The sequence below is a fragment of the Mesoplodon densirostris genome, chromosome 7, assembly GCF_025265405.1.
Source record: "Mesoplodon densirostris isolate mMesDen1 chromosome 7, mMesDen1 primary haplotype, whole genome shotgun sequence".
Classification (NCBI taxonomy): domain Eukaryota; kingdom Metazoa; phylum Chordata; class Mammalia; order Artiodactyla; family Ziphiidae; genus Mesoplodon; species Mesoplodon densirostris.
Genome location: NC_082667.1, coordinates 22,510,280 through 22,531,441, shown reverse-complemented (window position 1 = coordinate 22,531,441; position 21,162 = coordinate 22,510,280).

The following is a 21,162-nucleotide window of genomic DNA, read 5'->3' as shown; positions in this document are numbered from 1 at the left end:
ACAAAATAGACACTTCTCAGCTGACCTCTATTTAATTCACCAGATCAATAAACATTTTTCCTTTCCCAGTGGAGTCAGAGCCTAGAAGTCCTCCTTTAAATCGACCTGGACCATTTTGGGTTCACCATTTGAGTTGTGTGTGTAGTAAAAGTTCCTTGTGTCTGTCCCCAAATGTGTTGCTTTCATTATTGTAATCAATACAGTACTTATTCTGATGAAATATGAATACAGAAAGAAAAAGAGCTGTGGTTTCTATGCAAACTAAGTTAAAAGATTTGACTCCATGAAAGTAAGCCACTAAAACAAAATGACTGTCGGAATAGGTGTGGAAGAAGTGAGTATGAAAGATTGAGAAACAAAAGTCATAAATGTCTAGAAACATTTTATACTGGGACTTGTTTACAAGTGTTTTAAAACATGAACTTCACCTTAAGAGGACCCATACTGGAAATTGTGTACAATACATTAATGGTGTGAGGGTTTTGGCGATAAAGGCTATACAAATCACTGGCAGATTCATTCAAGGAAGAAGCCTTGGCTCTACATCAACAGATTCCATAATGAATATACATCTTTTTATGTCTTTGGCTAAAACAGATTAAGGTACATATATATCATGTTTTATGATTCTTGGCTTCAACTGATTTTTCTAATTTACCGACTCTTGGTTCTAATCTCGTCAGGTGAGAAATCTTCTAGTGTACAGAGCTACAAATGTCCAGTCACTGGAAATGGATTTTAACTGGATCAATACTGAGCATTTTCTCTGTTTTTCTCTGGGGCTTGTTTGCCATTCCAATTTATGAAGTAATGGTTCCCAAAGAAATTATGCCACGACTCAAACTTTTTTCTGCACTTTGTGACCCCTAAATAATAATAATAAATAATAATAACTATCATTATTATTAATGATAAAACAATTTAAGTCTGAATGTGTTTTATCTTTGCAATATGAAAAAGCCTAAGTAATTACATGGAAGAATCATGATGGAATCTATTCAGTTTGCAAAAATGGTTTGAGCTGAAACTCTTAGAGGGCAGTGAAAGTGTTTTCAGTCCTTGCAATCAAGGTTTGTTCTGTGATATATTTGTGTAGGCTTGATCCCAGCATATTAGGTTAAATAATTTGGCCTTTTTGTTTCTCTCTGGGCTTCTCCTATTCAAACTCCTAAAGAGAGGATTGGTTGGTTGGTTCTGCTGTCTCCCTCCCACTCCCTCCCTCCCTCCCTCCCTTCCTTCCTTCCTTCAACAAATATTTATGATGCATCTACTATGTTCAAGCCATTTCCCAAACGGACACAATCTATAGCCTCAGGAATCTTATACCCTGGTGAAGAGACAGTACATAAATAATTATTCAAATTTAATGAACTATAATTATGGTAATTGCTATGAAGGAGAAGTGCATAGTGTTACAAAATGCATCAGAGGGACCTAATTAAACTAGTCTGTGGCAGTAGGAATGACTTCATTGGAGAAAGTGACATTAAAGTGAAAACTGGAAGATGATCTAAGTGTGCCAAGAGAAAGAGGGGAGAGTCAGGAGAGTGTTAAAGGTAGATTGAAGAGCCTGTGGAAGGGCCCTTTTGGAGAATACCTTGGCTGGAGAAGAAATCAAGGAGGTAATGACCAGAATTATTGTAATTTTAGATAAAGTTATTATTTCAAAATTAGGTCTAGGGAAAAGCTGGGTCAGTCTGAAGTTAGCTAAAAATGAAGATCACTGAGACCCACTCATGAGCTCCTAATCAAGAACAGCTGGAAATGGAATCTCACACCCTCCTTCCAAGCAAATAACCAGGTGGTTCTTATGGACAATACAAGTAGTTTGAGATTTGCTGAATTAAACAAATGTACTTTCCAAATTTCTTACTCTATCCAATTGAAGAAATGAGCACATAATGTCAAGCTTTAGGATTAGAATCAATTCTGGAAACGTTTAATCCTTTTTTTTTTCTTTCTTTCTTTTTTTTGTAGTCTCTTTTTTTCCTCCAAGACAATAATAAATAATTAGATCTAGGGAATGAGGTAAAAATTTCTTCTTTTACTTTTAACTACTGCCTTATTTCTCCTCATAAACTATCAAAGAACTAGGTAGGAGCATCTCTTTCTCTCATGTAACACATCAGAAATAGTGGTCCAGAGAGGTTAATTGCCTTTCTGGGAATCACAGTTTGCTTGAAGTAGTGCAGAGGCCTTCTGACTCCAGTGTCTACTTTCTTGCCCCCTAGATCCCCTGTGTCCCTTTATCTCATCTGGGGGTCATTAGTATTTGTTCTCTTCCCCAAATGGCACTTTTCACATGAACTAGATCTATACTCAAAGTAAAAAAGAAAACAATAGGAAATGCTAAATGTTGAACTTTTCACAGGTGATGTTTTCAGAAATTGATGTCAAGACTAAAATAGCTGTTGGCAGTTACAACTGTTTGGATGTCATTTTACAAAACAATTGCCTATGAGGTCTGCGTGGATTAAAGTTTTCACATAAATTGGGGAAATCTGGCTGCCTGCTCTCCCTCTGACCTCCTCTCCTGGGCATTTTTTTATATAGCTACACAGAACAGTTGGTCTCCAGATCTGCCAAGCTCTTTTCCGGCTAAAGAAATTATAATTATCAAGGAAGAAAAGCTTCAAATGGAGGAGCCATAAAAAGCATGAGGGCTGGTCCCATTTATTAACCAGTGTTGCAATGACAGCACCTGCTGAGCATGGGTGATCCTAATCAATTGTGAAAGGGGACTAACCTCATCTCTAGAGATTGTTCAAACCTATTAGGCTCAGCTGTATGTGGGGATAAGACGTTGTGAAGAAGTTTTTCCCAGAAATTTACTACTGAATTTCTGAAACAGCAAGTATACTATATGATGGTGTATGGACTGCATGCTTGTGTTCCCCCTCCCCCAAATTGTCATGTTGAAATCCTAACCCCCAATGTGATGATATTAAGTGGGGCCTTTGGGAGATAATTAGGTCATGTGAGTGGAGCTCCAATGAATGGGATTAGTGCCCTTATAAGAAGAGATGTGAGAGAGCTTGCCTCATCTCTCTTCTCTCCAGGATGTAAGGATGCAATGAGAAGATGGCCATCTGCAAACCAGGAAGATCGTCCTCACTAGACACCAGATCTGCCAGCCAGTGCCTTGATCTTAGACTTTCTAGCCTCCAGAACTGTGAGAAATAGAAGTTGCTTAAGGCACACAGTCTATCATAATTTGTTATAGCAGCCTAAGCTGATTAAGGCAGATGGAGCCTTTCCTGTGCTCATTTCAGTGAAGGGGAATAATTAGCAAGTCCCCACATTGATGTTTAACAGGGAAACCTCATATGGCAGACAAACTCTTTGGTGGTCCTCAGGATTCCCATCTCCTTGTAGTCATGCCTTCTGCATTTTCCTCTCGTTGAGTGTGTGCGAGACCTGCGACCTGCTTCTAAGCAATAGTATACAACAAATGTGGTGGGATACACATGACTGCATGTATGTGATTACAGTACATAAAGCTGTAATGTTCTCCCTACAAGGAAACCTCCTCTCCCTTGCTGGCTTTGAAAAGGCAAGCTTCCATGTTGTGGGCTGCCATATGGAAATGGCCACATGACCAGGAGGGCTAGCTCGGCCTACAGACAGTAAGAAACTGAAACCCTCCATACAGCAACTTGTAAGGCAATGAATTCTGCCCACAACCGAGTGAGTTATTAGCAGATTCTTCCCCAGTGGAGGCTTAGATGAAATCGCAGTCATGGCCAGCAGCTTGACTGCAGACCCTAAGTTGAGGGCTCAGATAAATCATTTCTGGACACCAAACCCCTATGAGGTAATAAATGTATGCTATTTTAAGCTACAAGTTTTATGGCAATTTTGTGATGCAGCAACACATAACTAATACACCTCAGCAAATCATTAATTTGTGTAGAATGTAGATTCCTTAACAGAGATCATTGGCAAGGAGTCCATTCTCTGAAATGGAATAACTGAGTCTCAAGCTGGATCATTATGCATGAAGGGAGTTGAGAGTTAAAGATATTTGGGTGGGTCAACTTCTTGAAATGTGGGAGGTTTGAATAATTACTAAGGCAATGGTAAAGCAAAGGATTTGGCATACATTTCTTTTTAAATATTTGTCCTATTAGATGAGTTCCTTCTAGCAAAATGTTCATAACCTGGCTTCTGCTTATCTCATAGCCTAATTAGTGGACATTGTTTTTTCTTCTTCTACCCCTTTAAACCAAACTCTGTCTCTGAGCTCCACTAAACTACTAATGGGTTTGTGGTCATGGAATAGTCTATGAACCTCATCAGTCAATCTTATACCTGTTCTTCAACTTCTTTATTTTCTCTTTAATATTTCTGTTTTTTCCTTTCTCTTATCTATTCTTCATCAGTTTAAACATCACTCATTCTAAGGAGCTTTCCATAACCACCTAAATCTAGTGGAAGAGTTTCTCTACTTACTTCAGTAAGCATTTAACAGGCCAGAATATACTTGTCTCTTTATTGATGTTTCCTTATCATTATCCTGTCTCGTTCACTAGAGTGCCAGCTGGGTGTAGGAAGTAGTGTCTTAGTCACTTGTTTATCCCCTATTTTTTAACCTCCGGCTTTCTATATAAGTGTGTGATCAAATGACTTTAAATAAATATAAGAGTATCATAGAGAGAAGAGCAGGAACATTGGAGCCAGATGAATCTATATTCAAATTTCAGTTCACTCTGTGACTTTGGGTAAATTACTGAATTTGTATTACCTGCGATTTCCTCATCTGGCAAAATGAGGATAAATAGCTGTCATTCCTTCAGTGAGTCATTCAGATATTAATTTATTTTTCCAGCAAACACTTATGTAGCTTTTATCATGCATGAGGCATGGCTGTAGGGTTGAGGATACAGGAGTACACAAGACAGTCAAAATCCCTGCATCCAGAAGCATAAAATATTTAGTTAACAAGATGGATGAAATACAGAGTATGTTAGGTAGTGATAAGTGATAAGGAGAAAAATTAACTGCAGAGGCAGTGTAAGAAGAATTGGGAAGTTCCAATTTTAGATAAGGTAACAAGGGAAGACTTCACTGAAAGGTGACATTTCTATAATTACATGAAAAAAGTACTACAGCAAGACGTGCCAGTAACTAGGAGAAGAGCATTCCTGACAGGGATTGGGATAGTTGTAGAGATTAATTTGCCAGAATAATCTACTACATAGTTCCTGGCACATAGAAGTTCTCAAGAAATGTTTATAACTGCCTCACACACATTCCCCCCGACCCCACGTTGGCATTTGTTACTTTCAAACTACAGTTGAGTCTTGAACAACATGGGTTTGAACTGCATGGCTCCACTTGTACATGGATTTTTTTCAGTAGTAAATATTATAGAACTATATGATCTGCAGTTGGTTGAATCTGTGGATTGGGAGGAACTGTGGATTCAGGGTGCTAGCTGTAAATTATACTCGGATTTTTGACTGCTCAGAGGGTCACTACCCCTAACCCCTGATTTGTTCAAGGATCAGCTGTATATGTTCATTAATTGCAGGGTTCACTGTTTATCCTTGAAAAAATGCCTAAATCCTATAGCCTACCGTCAGACTTAACTTATCACATATGCAGTGGAAAAGTCCCTTTTGATTTCTCTAAATAGAAATTTAGAAGTTAACTCTGTAGGTGGCAGGTAGGCACTAATCCTTTTTCAGTTTTCCAAGTAGAATGACAGAACTTCAGTGTCCTTAGGCATTTCCATAAGGAAACTTTAAAGATGCTTAAAACCGTTTATTGTGAGGGTGCATCCTGACCACCCAAGGTGGCAATCCATTCATGGAACTTTGAAGCACGGTTCACAAAAGTATATCTATTTAAATATTTTATCGTATAATTCTGACTTTGAGTCTTCATACTCTTAGACTTGGGAGGATTCAACCTCAGCCATTCTTGGAGCTCCAACACCCTGGAAGTAAATAAATAGCTTTGAATCCTTGGAGAGGCCCTTTTATTGCCCCAATTCACATTTGTCCTCAGGTCCAGTGGATTGACTGCTTCTTTACCACTTGTGGGGTGCAGTGAGACTGGGAATCCCAGGGCCCAGGGTTTGTTCTCGCTATCTTCATCCTACAGCCCTCCTGGCCAAGGTTGGGTCCCATCTAGAGGGCATTGTCCTGGAATAATATTTATTGTTCTATTCTCTGCTTCTCTACATGTCTGTGTTTTACTTTATATTTGGTGGATATCAGTAAAATTAAAATTCATATGTAATATCAGTGATAAGTTGCATCAGCTCTCTCTCCTTCATCCCAGTATTATTTTCTTTTGCACAACCATGAGCTTCATAACTATTAGACATACTGCAGAAAATTCCATGTACTTTGAATATTATACTGAATATCTAATAATAAACAGGCCAACACTCTGTGTGTTATCAACCTCAATTCCTTTTGGATCAATGAATCACAGTTTGAGGAAGTATGAAAATAATTGTGATCTATTCATCTTCTTTTATAGTAAATAGTGTTTTGAGTTTCCTTTAGGAAAACTATCAGAACACGGCTCAAAATCAGTGACCCAAAATCAAAACATAATAAATGACTCTCTGAGACTGTAGCTAGTAAATACTTTTGAAGTTGATTGCAGTGATATTTACCTACATCGATTGCTAGGACTTCAGCCAACACAACAAAGGCACTACCCAAATGTGGTTAGTCTAATATGCTTAAAATCACAATATCTCAAAGAAAAAAAAGGAAGGGATATTATTAGTTATTTTATTTTGAGATCGTATTTCAATAGATCCAACCTATGTTTCCATCTCCCTACCACATCTATGGAGTATGTCAGCTCTCGCCTAACATTCTTTTGCACTGCCTCCCATAGAAAGACAAGAGGATTTCTATAATTCACAATTTTCTTCCCTTTCTCTGAACTACTATAATACTCTGTTCTGAATCAGGCAATGTATTTTATAATTAAATCCTGCGCCATATTTTTATTTAATGGTTTCCTATGGGCAAGTTTTAGTTCTTTAGCTAGATTATAAATTTCTTGAGAAGAATAACATTCATGGATTTTTAAAAATTTTATTAGATCTCATGAATACTCTACTATTTGTGCTGGGCAGCTTTGTGCTGGGCAGGGGGTGGTGGTGAATACATCTCTTAAGGTATTTGAGTACTTACTACATGCAGCTTCTCTACTAGTATTTCATATACACAATTTAATGCTCATATTAATAAACAATATATTATATTTTTTCCTAACAAGTGAACTTAATGTTGAGACAGCTAAATAACTCACAAAAATGTTTCCACAACAAAGACATAGCACAAAGTCATGGAACTAGAGTTGGAGTACATCTTTCTCTGACTTCAACTTTGTATTCTAAGCCAATATGCTGTAAAGATACTTTGTAAGCCTAGTGCTTCCTAAAAGGTAATGGAAGACTTGTGAAACTATCCATAAGTAGATGTCAAATTTGTTATGTTATACAGGAAATGTAATTTACTCATCTTTTCTCCCCTTGAAGAATATTCATTCTTTTAGAAATTGCATGTGATAACCTGTTACAAAGAAAACTAATTATTGTAACTGAGGAATGTTACAGGGAAGCCTGGTGATTAGACTTATAAGTTGTCCATGTAGAATGATGTACATACTCCAGAATGGCAATATTTCAAAGGTCATGTAAATGGATTAATTCAGTAAGCATTTATTGATACTAAATCCCAGGCCCTGTGTTAAGTTTCATGAGTACAGAAAAGGATGGTATGCTCCTCAGTCTCTACAAGCTTTCAATCTTGTACTGAGAAAATATATATGTATAGAGAAAACAATAAAATTCCTGATACAAAATAGCCTCTCCTTAAATGATATGTATTGGATTTAAATTCCTTAATACATTCATGGGAGTATATGTGGATGAGTGATTAATTCTGTCCAGGTAGGATGGTGTGAGAGACTTAGGATTCCCTCAAAAAGGTGATATTTAAACTTTAATTTGAAAGATGAGACAATATTAACTAGAAAGGGATTAATGGGAGGGGCATGCCGGAGAGACAGAGAGCATTTTCTGAGATAACAAAACATAACTTTTTTAGGGCCTCCAGTGCTGATTCTGTGTGTAAAAAGTGGAAGCAGAGAAATAACAGTGGAAAGTTAGATGGGGACAGATATTGAAAGACTTTTTTTTTTAATCTCAGTTTTCTTCAATGTTATAAATTCCTTCATATTACCATTCTGGTAACTAATCAGAATTTTACCCAGAGCACAAAGATTTTATAATACAAAGATTTTATTAAATGGACATAGTCCAACAATCTGGATTATCTAAAAATAAGGATCTTCTGATTTGGTCAAACATAAATTGCAGGTTTTCCAAGTAGTTTAAATGTATGAATTTTACTACACTTAAAATATCATTTATATAGTTGTTTGCATCTCAATTTGGTACTTTCTTTTGACTCGTGTGGCCATATCAAAATCCATTCCCACCTTTGAAACACAAGATGGAAACTCAGTGTATATGGATAAGAAATCTGGTGAGCAGGGTGGTACAGCTCTTTGTAATAAACTTCTAGAAGAAGATTCATTTAAATCAGCTAATTTCAAGGCATTCATATAATTATTGCAAAGGAAAATGAGCTCTCTGGAGGGATAAAGCTGGATTCATTTTTCTAACTTTCATTTTAAAAAAAAATTTTTCTGTCTAACTAGTTCTGACAATTCAGGAATAGTTCTCTCCATTTTCTCCTATTCTGTAACCATCTTCACCGTATTAAAATGCATTGCCTCTTATACCATTTAGGGCTTGGTGGAAAAAAAATGAACAGGAACAGAAAATGAGGTCACCTATCTTTTTCAAACTTAACAAACTTTTCTACTTGATCTTAAAACAGATGGGTTTTCTAGTTAAACATGTGCAAGCAGGCAATAGTTTTTTTGTTTTTGTTTTTCCCCAGAAGATCAAGTTGGACATATTTGTGGAAAAAGAAATATCACCATGTAGATAGATAGAAATACTGGATAAATTATAGCAAAATGATCTCTGAGATTGGAAATAACCTATCCCTATAAACAGTGCATGGAACAATGCTATTGCTTTTAATGTAACACTCTGAAAACAAGTAACTTTTAAAAATATATTTAATGTACCACTTACCATTGCAACATTGTTATTTTTATTTAAAAGAACTGTATGTAATAATACTACAAGTGTTAAAAATGTGCAGTTTTGATGCTTTGACATATACATACATCTATAAAACTTGTGCTTCTTTGTTATTCCTTCACCATGTCTCTCTGTGCCTTCCCAATTCCCATAGTTATCAGTTTATTGTCACTGTAAGCTAGCTTGTATTTTCTAGAATTTTATATAAATAGAATAATAAGCAAGTAATTTTTTTTCTTTTTGGAGAGGTTTTTGGCTTCTTTCCCTCAAGAAAATTATTTATAGATACATCTATCTACGGTGTTACATGTATCAACGGCTTATTCCATTTAATTGATGAGTAGTGTTCCAATGCATAGATGTGTCAAAATGTGTTTATCCATTCACCTGTTAATGTGTTTTTACTAGTTTGTTAGAGTAGCCATAACAAAGTACCACAGACTGGGTGTATTAAACAATGGAAATTTATTTTCTCACAGATCTTGTGGATAGAAGTCAGAGAGCCAGTTATCACCGGGTTTGATTTCTTCCCAGGTTTCTCTCCTTGCCTTGCATATGGCCATTTTCTATGTGTCTTCACATGGACTTTCCTCTGTGCCAGTCTGTGTTCAAATCTCCTCTTCTTATAAGGATACAAGTAATACTGGATCAAGGCCTACCCCAGTGTCCTCACTTAGACTTTGTGTCTTTGAAAACCCTATTGACAGAACAGTCACATTTTGGGGGTTAGGACTTCTACGTATGAATATTTGAGGGACACAGTTCAGCCTATAAGATGTTTCTCTCTACTTTCTGTCTGTGAACATTCACATATAAGTCTTCCTATGTACATATGCTTTTATTTCTCTTGGGTAGATATCTGGAACTATAATACCAGGGTCCTGTGGTAGGTGAAAATTTAACTTTAAGAAATACCCATACAGGTTTCCAAAATACTTGTACTGTCCCGCTAGCACTGTGTGAGAGTTCCTGTTGCTATACAACATTTGTTGTTATTAATCTTTTTTTAATTCTTAATTTTAGATAGTCTCATTGTCATTTTAATTTGTATTTTCCTAATGAGTAATGAAGTTGAGCTACATTTTCTGTTCTTATTTGTCATCCATATATCTTTTTTAGAAAGGGTGTGTTCAAATTGTTTGCCCCCTTTTGAATGGGGTTGTATGTTTTCTTATTTTTGAGTTGTGAGGGCTCATATTCTGGATATGACTTTTATGAGATAAATGATCAAATATGTTTTCTCTGTGACTTGTCATTTCTTTCTCTTATGATGTCTTTCTAATTGCTGAAGATCTTAGTTTTGATAAAGTCCAACTTATCATTTTTTCCCTTTTATAATTTGTGCTTTTGTAGTTGTGGGTAGGAATTCTTTGCTGAATTCAAGGTCACATAGATTTTTGCCTATCTCTTTTTCTAGAAGTTCTATAGTTTTGATTTTTTAATTTATATTTTGAGCTAATTTTTGGTTTTGGCACTTTATTTTGCATACTGATATCCAGTTGTTACAGCATTATTTAGCTGAACCACTGTGCTTTTTCCACTGAATTGACTTCAAACCTTGTCAAAAATTAACGGACCATGTATGTACATGTGTATTTCTGAACTCTGCATTTTATTTCATTGATCTGTTGGTCTATTATGAAGGCAAAACCACCTTGTCTTAGTTATTTCAATTTCATAATAAACCTTGAAAACAGGTAGTATAAGTCTTCCAGCTTTGTTCTTATTCTTTCAAAAATCTTTTGTCTATTCTAAGTCGTTTGCATCCAATAGGAATTTGAGAATTTATTGACTAATATCTAAAAAAAAATCCTACTGGGATTTTGACTGGAAATTTATTGAATTTACTGATGAATTTGGAGAGGATTGATATTTTAACAATACTGAGTCTTTGGACCATGGACAAGGCGTATCTTCCCAATAATTTAGCACTACTTCAAGTTTGCTCAGCAATTTTTATAGTATTCAGAGAACAGGGTTTGCAAATCTTTGTCAGATGTATACCTAACATTTCATACTATTTGATATTATTGTAAATTGTATTAATTTTTGTATGCTGATTTGTATCCTGAAAACTCATAACTTATTAGGTCTAGTAGCTGTTTTGTAGAATACATTGAATTTTGTACACAGATGAAAATGTTATCTGTAAATAAAGTGTTCGACTTCTTCCTTTCTAATTAGGATGCCCTTTGTATCCCTATCCTTGCCAGCCTTTGATGTTGTCAGTGTTCTCGATTGTGGCCATTCTAATAGGTGTGTAGTGGTACCTGTTTGTTGTTGTTGTAGTTTTTTGAGTTTGCAGTTCCCTAATGGCATACGGTGTTGAACATCTTTTTGCATGATTATTTGTCATCTTTATATCCCCTTAGGCAAGGTCTCTGTCAAAGTCTTTGGCCCATTTTTTAATTGGATTTTTGTTTTCTAATTGTTGAGTTTTGAGAGTTCTTTGTATATTTTGGATGATAGTCCTTTATCAGATATGTCTTTGGTAAATGTGTCCACCCAGTCTATGGCTTGTCTTCTCATTCTCTCGATAGTGTCTTTCACAAAGAAAATTTAAACTTATCGAAGTCCATCTTATCAATTCTTTCTTTCATGGATTGTGCCTCTGGTGTTGTATCTAAAAAAGTCTTCATAATGCCCAAGGTCATTTAAATTTTGTCCTGTGTTATCTTCTAAGTGTTCTGTAGTTTTATATTTTACATTTAGGTCTATGGTCCATTTTAAGTTAATTTTTAGGTGTAAGATTTGTGTCTAGATTTTTTTTTTTTTTGCATGTAGGTGTCCCACTGTTCCAACACTATTTGTTGAAAATACTTTTTTTTTTCATTGTGTTGACTTTGCTCCTTTGTCAAAGATAAGCTGACTATATTTATGTGGGTCTGTTCCTGGGCTCTCTGTTGTTTCAATAATCTGTTTGCCTGTTCCTTTGCCAATACCACACTGCCTTGATTACTGTGGCTTTATAATAAGTCAGTTCTTTTCATTTGTGTTTCTTCCTTTGAGATTCTAAAACTGAAAGAGAAAATCATTGACTTAAGACATTTACTTACCTACTATAGGCATTTATTGCTATAATTTTCCCTCTAAACAATTGTCTTGCTATATCCAACACATTTTCATATGCTGCATTTTCATTTTCAGTAAGTTCAAAAATATTTTCTCATATCCTTTCAATTACTGCATTGGCTTACAGGTTCTTTAAGAGTGTTTTACTTAGTTTCCAAACATTTCAGGGTTTTTTAGATTGTTTTTCTGATTTTTTATTGATTCATGAATACTAATTGATCTTTCTCTCTGGTTATATTGCTTATCCCGAAATCTTCTTTGTCTGATATTAATATTGCCACTCAACTTCTCAGTTTATTTTGATTAGTTTTAGTAGAGATTATTTATTTATGCATCCTTTTAGCTTTAACCTACTTTCATCTTCAAAATCAAAGTGAATTTCTTGAAGGCCTCATAGAGTTGGGTCCTTCGTTTTATCTAATCTAACAATCTCTGTCTTTTAATTAGGTATTTTGATCATTTATATTTTTTTATTAATATGGTTGATTAGAATAAAAATGCATTTTGTCTTCCTTTTGTCTTCTCTTTTTCCCATCAGTTTGTTCCTAGTCATATTTTTCTGCCTCTTTAAAATTATTTTTTAAATCATTTTGTATTATCTCTTTTGTTGACTTTAACTATAAATTTTTTGCTTTTTCTTTATATTACTGATTTCTTTAAAGTTTATAGTATACATCTTTAAAGTCAAGTGTTATTAAACCAGTTCGTGTATAAAATAAGAACCATAAAGGTTACACTTTTATATCTTCCCTATGTCCTTTGTGCTATCATTGTCAATACACTTAACTTTCACATGTGTTATAAATCCTGCACTACATTTTATAATTTTTATTTAGTCAATGATCTTTTTAAAGGTTTGTTTGCACATTTATCCAATAAGTAACCATTTCTGTTGGTCTTCATTTCTTTGCTTAGATCCTGGTTTCCAGCTGGTAACATTTACCTTCTGCCTGAAGGACTTCTGCTAACATTTCTTGTCATGTAAGTGTTAATGATGAATTCTTTCAACTCTTCTATGTCCAAAAGGTTTTTATTGCAACTTCTTTTTTGAAATATATACTTATTGGACAAATAATTCTAAATTGACATTCTGTTTTCATTAAGTACTCTAAAGAGTTTGCTTCTGCCTTCTTACTTGCATGTTTCCAATGAGAAATCTGCTAATATTCTAATGTTTGCTATATCTATATATAATGAATCACTTTTCTTTGATCCCTTTTAAGATGTTTTTCTTTATTATTCAGTTGTAGCCATTTTATTTTGATATACCTTGTATTTTTCTTCATGTTTAATGTTTTTGAGGTTTATTGGAACTTCTTGGAAGACTTTTGGCCACTGTTACTTCAAATATATGTATTTTTTATTCCCAGCACACTTTGGGGACTCCAATGGCCCATATATTTGGCTGCATAATGCATGAATTGTCTCCCACTTCACTGATGCTCTATTTTTTTCATTCTTTTCTCTCACTCTTTCATTTTGAATTACTTCAATTGCTATATTTTCAAATTTATAAATCTTTTCTTCTTAAGTATTTTGTTTTAATCCAGACATTAATTTCAGTGAATAAATATAAAGATGACATCTCATTACTAATAATACATCATATAATTCTCCATTTAGCCTCTCATTATACTTAGCTTCTGTATACACTGCTTCTCCATACATTTTCCAAATAGTCAGGGACATTCATGTTGTTTGTTTCCCCATTTTCTACCTGTTAAAAATTAAATTGGTTTATAAAATCTATGTTCATGAAGCCTTATATGCTATCCTTTAGAAACTAATTTTTGCCTTCATTATTTTACCAGAGTAATTCTTTAAAAGAATGTTTTCTTTAGTATTAAGTTCATTCTGATTCTTTCTTCTGTTGTATTTAAATATTAAGGTTTTTTTTTCTGTTTTACATTGTTATTATCTTGATGCCAAGAACTGTATTTTCTTTATCTTCATATGTTGATCTCCTCCTCAGTTTTCCCCATACCAGTGCTCACTATATGAGTCAAAAGGAAACATCTTTGTTGTAGCAATATTTCAGTTAACATTTACCTTTGTCCCATTATCAAGACTTTTAAGGACATTTTCCATAGAACTTAACCGTCTGGAAGCTATGAATCACTTAGAGGTTTTATAAAAATAGTTAAACTAAGAAGTTGTTATGGTTTGGGGTGTTTTCATCATGGTAGTTGTTCCTTCCCATGGGTCCAAACATACCTAGAAAAGGCAGAAATAAAGTCAGTTCACAATAGCTAATGAATTTTTATTATCCTTTTGAAGGCATGATACTCAGTCAGATGGAGCAAGGCAATATCTTAGATTCTTTCAAAGGACTGTGGTTTGACCCAGGTGCATAGATACACAGATAGATCACAAAAATCTTTTCTTTCTAGTGTACAGCAGGTGTTTTGATATCTAGCTCTCTGGAGTCCATATTATTTGTGACTTCCAGGCCAAATGACATCCCTGGAGGTCTTTTTAACATTTCACATTTTGTGGGAGAAGGCAAAATCTAGTTTTTGGAAATTTTAAGTTAATCAAACTTCTACAGACAAGAGGGGAATGTGATTTCCTCTGAGAAGTACAAGATTACTATTTGCAAGGAAGTTAGGGAGAAAGAGCTGGGTTGTCCTAAAGCAATTAGCCATGCTTATGGCATTAATGAAAGGAAAAGACTCTTTGTAGATGTTTTGACCTCCAACCTGTTCATTCTGATACATTCTAAAAATGACTGAGGTATAGGGAGCAGGATTCTGAAACTAGTCTGCTTTCCTGAATTGTGTATTACGTTCTGCTTAATATTCAATATTCACAATCCTAATAAATAGTTATTATGTGTTGTCAATTCCCTTTTTTATTATAGATCTCATTCACCCACACTTCAAGAGTCAGGAAACTGGTTGATAAACTGTGCTGCCTGAATAATGAAGTTAGCTTGTGACCCTGCTAATCAGTGTTTCTGAAATCTTTATGTGTATATGGATCACTTGGAGAGCTGGTTAAAATATAAATTGCCTTTAGGATAACTGTGGTGTGGCCTGAGGGTCTGCATTTCTAATAAACTCCCAAATGATACTTATGCAACTGATCCATGGACTGTCAAGATTTTTTTTTTTTTTTTTTTTTTTTTTTTTTGCGGTACACGGGCCTCTCACTGTTGTGGCCTCTCCCATTGTGGAGCACAGGCTCCAGACCTGCAGGCTCAGTGGCCATGGCTCATGGGCCCAGCCGCTCCGTGGCATGTGGGATCTTCCCGGACCGGTCACGAACCCGTGTCCCCTGCATCTGCAGGCGGACTCTCGACCACTGCGCCACCAGGGAAGCCCTGTCATGAAGTTTTTTTTTTTTTTTTTTTTTTTTTTTTTTTTTTTTGCGGTATGCGGGCCTCTCACTGTTGTGGCCTCCCCCGTTGCGGAGCACAGGCTCCGGACGCGCAGGCTCCGGACGCACAGGCTCAGCGGCCATGGCTCACGGGCCCAGCCGCTCCGCGGCACATGGGATCCTCCCAGACCGGGGCACGAACCCGTATCCCCTGCATCGGCAGGCGGACTCCCAACCACTTGCGCCACCAGGGAGGCCCTGTCATGAAGTTTTTAATGTCATGAATTCTTGATTAGAAGCTTACGTTCTGTAGTTGGGTCCTATTCTGGTGAAAAGAGAATCTCAAATTTGGGGGCTGGGCAGAAGGTAAATGGCCCCAGCATCATAACCTAGTTTTTATATCTGCAGTTGCCCCATTAGCTTGGAGTTCTTATCTGGATCACTGACTCTTCGATGTTTCTGTGTATGGGGCACACCTCCTTGCCTGGACTTCCTCTCACTGCCTGCCATTGCCTCATGGCACTGTTTCTTAAAAGTCATCCGGTGACCGCCTGGATCATAAGCTGCTGAGATACTTGTTAAAATGCAGTTTCTGGAGGCCCTTCTAGAGCGTAATGTCTGTAGGTGATTATCTATAATCTGAATATATGCTCTGAAATAAGCAGCAAAACTGAGAACCTGGGCTTCCCTGGTGGCGCAGTGGTTGAGAGTCCACCTGCCGATGCAGGGGACACGGGTTCGTGTCCCGGTCTGGGAAGATCCCACATGCAGCGGAGCGGCTGGGCCCCTGAGCCATGGCTGCTGAGCCTTCACGTCTGGAGCCTGTGCTCTGCAACGGAAGAGGCCACAACAGTGAAAGGCCCGCGTACTGCAAAAACAACAACAACAACAACAACAACTGAGAACCACTGTCATACTGCCTTCTTTGCATTCTACTACCAAGTTGTGTGTACTTCTCTGCTGTCTATCTAAATTTAATTCAATGTCTTATTCTTATCTGTGAAGAGCCCCACCCAAGAATGCTTATGTGGCCCTAGTACCAGACTCTGTCTTGAACTCTGCCCTGCTATCCTTTCAGGGCGTAGTCTTTTCTAATACCTAACCTTTGTTTGCCTCACTCCCTGCCTGTTTCTCTCTTTTTCAGACATATCTTTCAAGCTCTGTGTTTGACTCCTATTCACCATAATGCTGAAAACCAACCCAAGACGTATTACTGTCATTTTCACTGTAGATGTGATTACCTGATGTCAAATAAATTGAATTCAATATATATTTAGTGAGCATTTGTATATGCTTGACCATGGGCTAAGTTGCTGTGAGAGATGCAAATATGATCAAGATATAGCTTCAACTCTTAAAGGGTTTATAATTTATCTAGAATTAAGTGTAATGTAAAGTTAGAATCATTTCATCAGACTGTGAAAACATTAAGAGATAATCCCCCAATTTAATGAACATATGTTTATTTCTGCCCAATGTATTTAGGTTTTTATTGCTGTTGTAACCAATTACAACACATCTAATAGCTTAAAACAAATGCTATCTTGCAGTGCTAAAGACTAGAAGTTCAAAATAAGTCTCAATGGGCTAAAATCAAAGTCTTGATTGGACTGAGTTCATTCTAAGGCTCTAGGGGAAAATTCATTCCTTGCCTTTTCAGTTCTAGAGGCCCCATACCTTCCTTGGCTTGCAGACCCCTTCCAGCAATGGTGTCACTCTGACTACTGCTTCCATTATCCTGTTTCCGTCTATGAATCTGACTTTCCTTCTTCCCTTTTATATGGATCCTTTCGTTGCATTGGACCTGTCCAGATGATCTGGATAATCTTTCCCTTACAAGATCCTTAATTGAATCACATCCCCAGATTCCTCTTTCTCATGTAGGGTAACAGTCACAGATTCTGGAGATTAGAACAAGGTCATCTCTGTAGAGGGAGAGATGACCTTCTTCAGCTTGCCACATCTTCCTTTCCCAGTGAGGCTATTGTTATACCCCGATCTCTGGATAAAATCTATAACACAGACTGAGAAGTTAGAGATATCCACCATGCTGACCACTGTCATAAGTTTTAGAGTGGGTCTGTGACCCAAGCTAAAAGCAAGTATGATAACTTCTTGTTCCTTCTGTCAGAATGATTTTTTAAAGATACTCTTTCTCCTGGGTTTACTAAGGTTGTGAGATTTGATTCTTGAGTAACTGATAGCCATATTTTCCCCAGTAAGGGGAAAGGAAGGCTCTTACTGGAGAACAAAATGAAAACAGAAACACTAATGAGAGATGGAGGCAGGGAAAAAAATTCTGGTGACATTTTTCAGAGCTCAGTAAAGAAGCTAATAACACCATTCTCCTTTTCTTCTTCAATTTGAGCTTTTTCAGTCACTTAAAAGCAAATCAAACTGTGAATATAGTTATGATGGATTATCTGAATCACAGATAAAAGGAAAAACAGGTCAAGTCAAGAAAACAACGTTTTGCCTCAATGGGTAGAAACAAAAGTAGAAAAGCTGGTGAGCAGGAGAATTATTAACACCGCACCAGGGCCAGTGATTCTGAACTTTTGGACATTTTGTGAATAACCCTGAATGTTCTTTGTATGGGATGGCCTCTTTGTGTTCTAGGACTGGGTGTAGTAGTTTAAGTAGCTGTGTCAAACTGCCCAACAGGGTTGCTATGCATATATATGATTCAGTAGGCCTGCTAAATATGGTGGCTAAACTTCTGTAAGGTCGATTTAAATTAAAATGTCTAGAGTAGAGTAGGACATGTTTCAAGGAGGAACACAACCCAACTGAAGGAGGGATGATTGAGTCAACCCTATGACTGAATTTATTGTAAAGAGTTGAGTGAGTTAACTGGGATTCATAGTATTAGTAGAGATAAGCGTAAAACTGTTTTCCTTTACTTATTAGGACTTCTAATGTAAGATATCCCTATTTAATGGTCAGTTATTTTTCTTTCTTGTTTTATGGACGCAGCTCTAACAGGCAGATGGCTTAGCTCTTCCTCTGTCTTGCACAATTATGTGTACCTTCCACACATTGGGATGCCCTGGATTTAAAAGATTACCAAAAACGTGGAGGAGATGACAACACTGCAGATCCAAGCCAGGAACAGCAGGTTTTATGGCATAGCAGTGGGACATTCATATATCCACCAAGATTAGAAAATATCAGAACGAGTTGCTTGTGAAAATCTGAACTGACCTTTAATTAAAGCTGTAAGGGAAGCAGAGAAAGTACCTTTTTTTTTGTTTCTTTTTTCCAATGCTGCTGTGAATAGATGACACATGCAAGATTTATTGCACCAAGAATTTAATCAGAAAAACATATTTTCTTTCCTAAGGATGCAGTAAATTGTTTTGTTATATGAGGAAAAACACTCCTGTGCACAGTTGCTTATTTCTAAGTCCTGTTGTTTTCCTGAACATTGTGAAATCTTTGGTTCTTCTCCTTGTAATCAAGCATCTAAATATCCACATCAAGGGGGCCCTAATATATTGTATTCAAGTTTTAGTTATGTCTAAAAATAATATGTTTTCCCATCTCCATTTAACAAAGATATAACAATGCCAGTATAATTCAAATTGTTCATGAAAGGCTGGTCCCCTGGCATTTTCCAAAGTATTTGAAAATACAAAAGCCTCTAAAAAGTAAAAACAAACAGAAAACTCCTTTAACAAAGTTTATTAGAAAATATATAATATAAAAATAACCTTAGTGATAGGCTTTGTCCAAAATAAATAAATAAATTTACCTGTAATAAAGTTAGACTTCCTATAGTGGTTTAGGCACTAGTCCTGCCATTTGAATTTAATACCATATATTACTTTCAATAATAAAGTTGATTTTGTATTTAATAAAACTTTAAGACACTCTTCTACCAACCACTTCATGGCATTTCTGGTTGACTCTTCTAGTGAGTCTGTGTCCTAATGAAAAATAAAGGAGCCAATATTTCAAAAGCCAATTTCATTTTTAAATGCCATGTAGAAATAGGACAAGGGAGAGAAAGCACAGCAAAAGGCAATTATAGTAGTAAAGAGGGGCCCAGAGCAATGTGCAGGAAGATGCACCCCTGGCCCCAATTTATGTCAACATGACCCCCATTCATGACACTGAAGTCGATTCACAGGATTATAAACAGGCAGTGAAGTAACGGAAGAATGGCTAAGGCAGACCTCCAGCTTCAACCATTTCCCATCTGATCATTGTCAAAAGGATAAAATTCACTCCTCGGCCTCATCTGTTCTTATTACAATCTTTGTCATTGGAATGAGTCACCGGAATGTTAATAACTACTGTGGTCCAGGATAACTTGTAGTCGGCAACACTGCTGTAACCTTTTCAATATTCCATATTTGATTGGCTCCGCAATCCACTCTGATTTCTCACATGAAGCAGAGGTTGTAAAAGGTGATAACAGAGACAGCCATCCAATCAAACTGCAGAACCTTGAAAAGGTCAAGCTCATATAGAGTTGCCTCTCTGAGAACGTATCAGAGAAATGAAATAAAGGCCCTTTTTCTTACCCACGCTTTCATAATACCAGTCTTGGAATGGAACAATTTAAATCACAGGAGTTAAAGGAAACAGCTTCTCTGTCTCCATGAGGAATAAAATATTGCTATGGAGTGATTTTCTCATTTTTGTTTCTAAATGAACTTAAATCTATGCAGCATAGATTTAAGTATAGAATAATATATAAGATAATTCAGGTTTAGGGATTTGAATAATGAGTTCTAATCCCCACTTTAGCACTTATTAGTTGAGTAACTTTGGTCAACAAACTTAGTAGCTCTGAACTTCAATATTCTTATCAGTAAAACATAAAATTAATGTTTCTTAAGGGATTGTTTTAGAGATAGGAATAACATAATTATTCATTATAAAATAATCAGAAGGTGGAGGCACACAGTAGTAGTAGCAATAACAGTTGTGGTAATAAAAAGTAATAGTAGTGATAAAAGTAGTAATAATAGTAGACACAGTAGCAGATGCAATAGCAGAAACACTTATTTTCATATGTGTATATATCAGGGAAGGGAGGTAAGTTAGACTGCTTTTACCAATTAGCTATATACTCAGAGGACATATTTTTTAAAAATATATTTTGATAAAACAAATGTTCAGGAAACACATCTAAAGCTTTGGCTTGTGATCCCAAGAACTCAGAAACTTCTATACAAGGAAAGTTGAAGGAGTAAATTAATGTAATTTCTAATGGAGACTGAGAGTTAAATTAGATCTATGCTTCCTAACCCAAACTATATTCTAAATTTGAACATTTCTTGTATTATCTCTCTTAAACTCTCCTGTAAGAGTAAATGGGAAAGAAGGGAGTAACCAAGCTGTAAGCAGTTAACCTGAGAGTGTGTTTTACCTGTGAACAGACCAGCAAGTAAGAAGTTCTGGCTAGAGACTAACTGAAGGCCCCTCCTATTCTACAAGTTGTGCGTGTACTGCAAGTGGCCCCATAATTTCACTTCTTTTTCTCCTGTTGTGCCCCACCCCTCAAATTCGGATGTAATTTGAGCTGTCTAGAAACCTAGCTTGACATAGTTCATTTACAAGAAGAATAGCCTTACTAGGGTCAAAAACTTGGAGAGTCTATCAAAATTAGT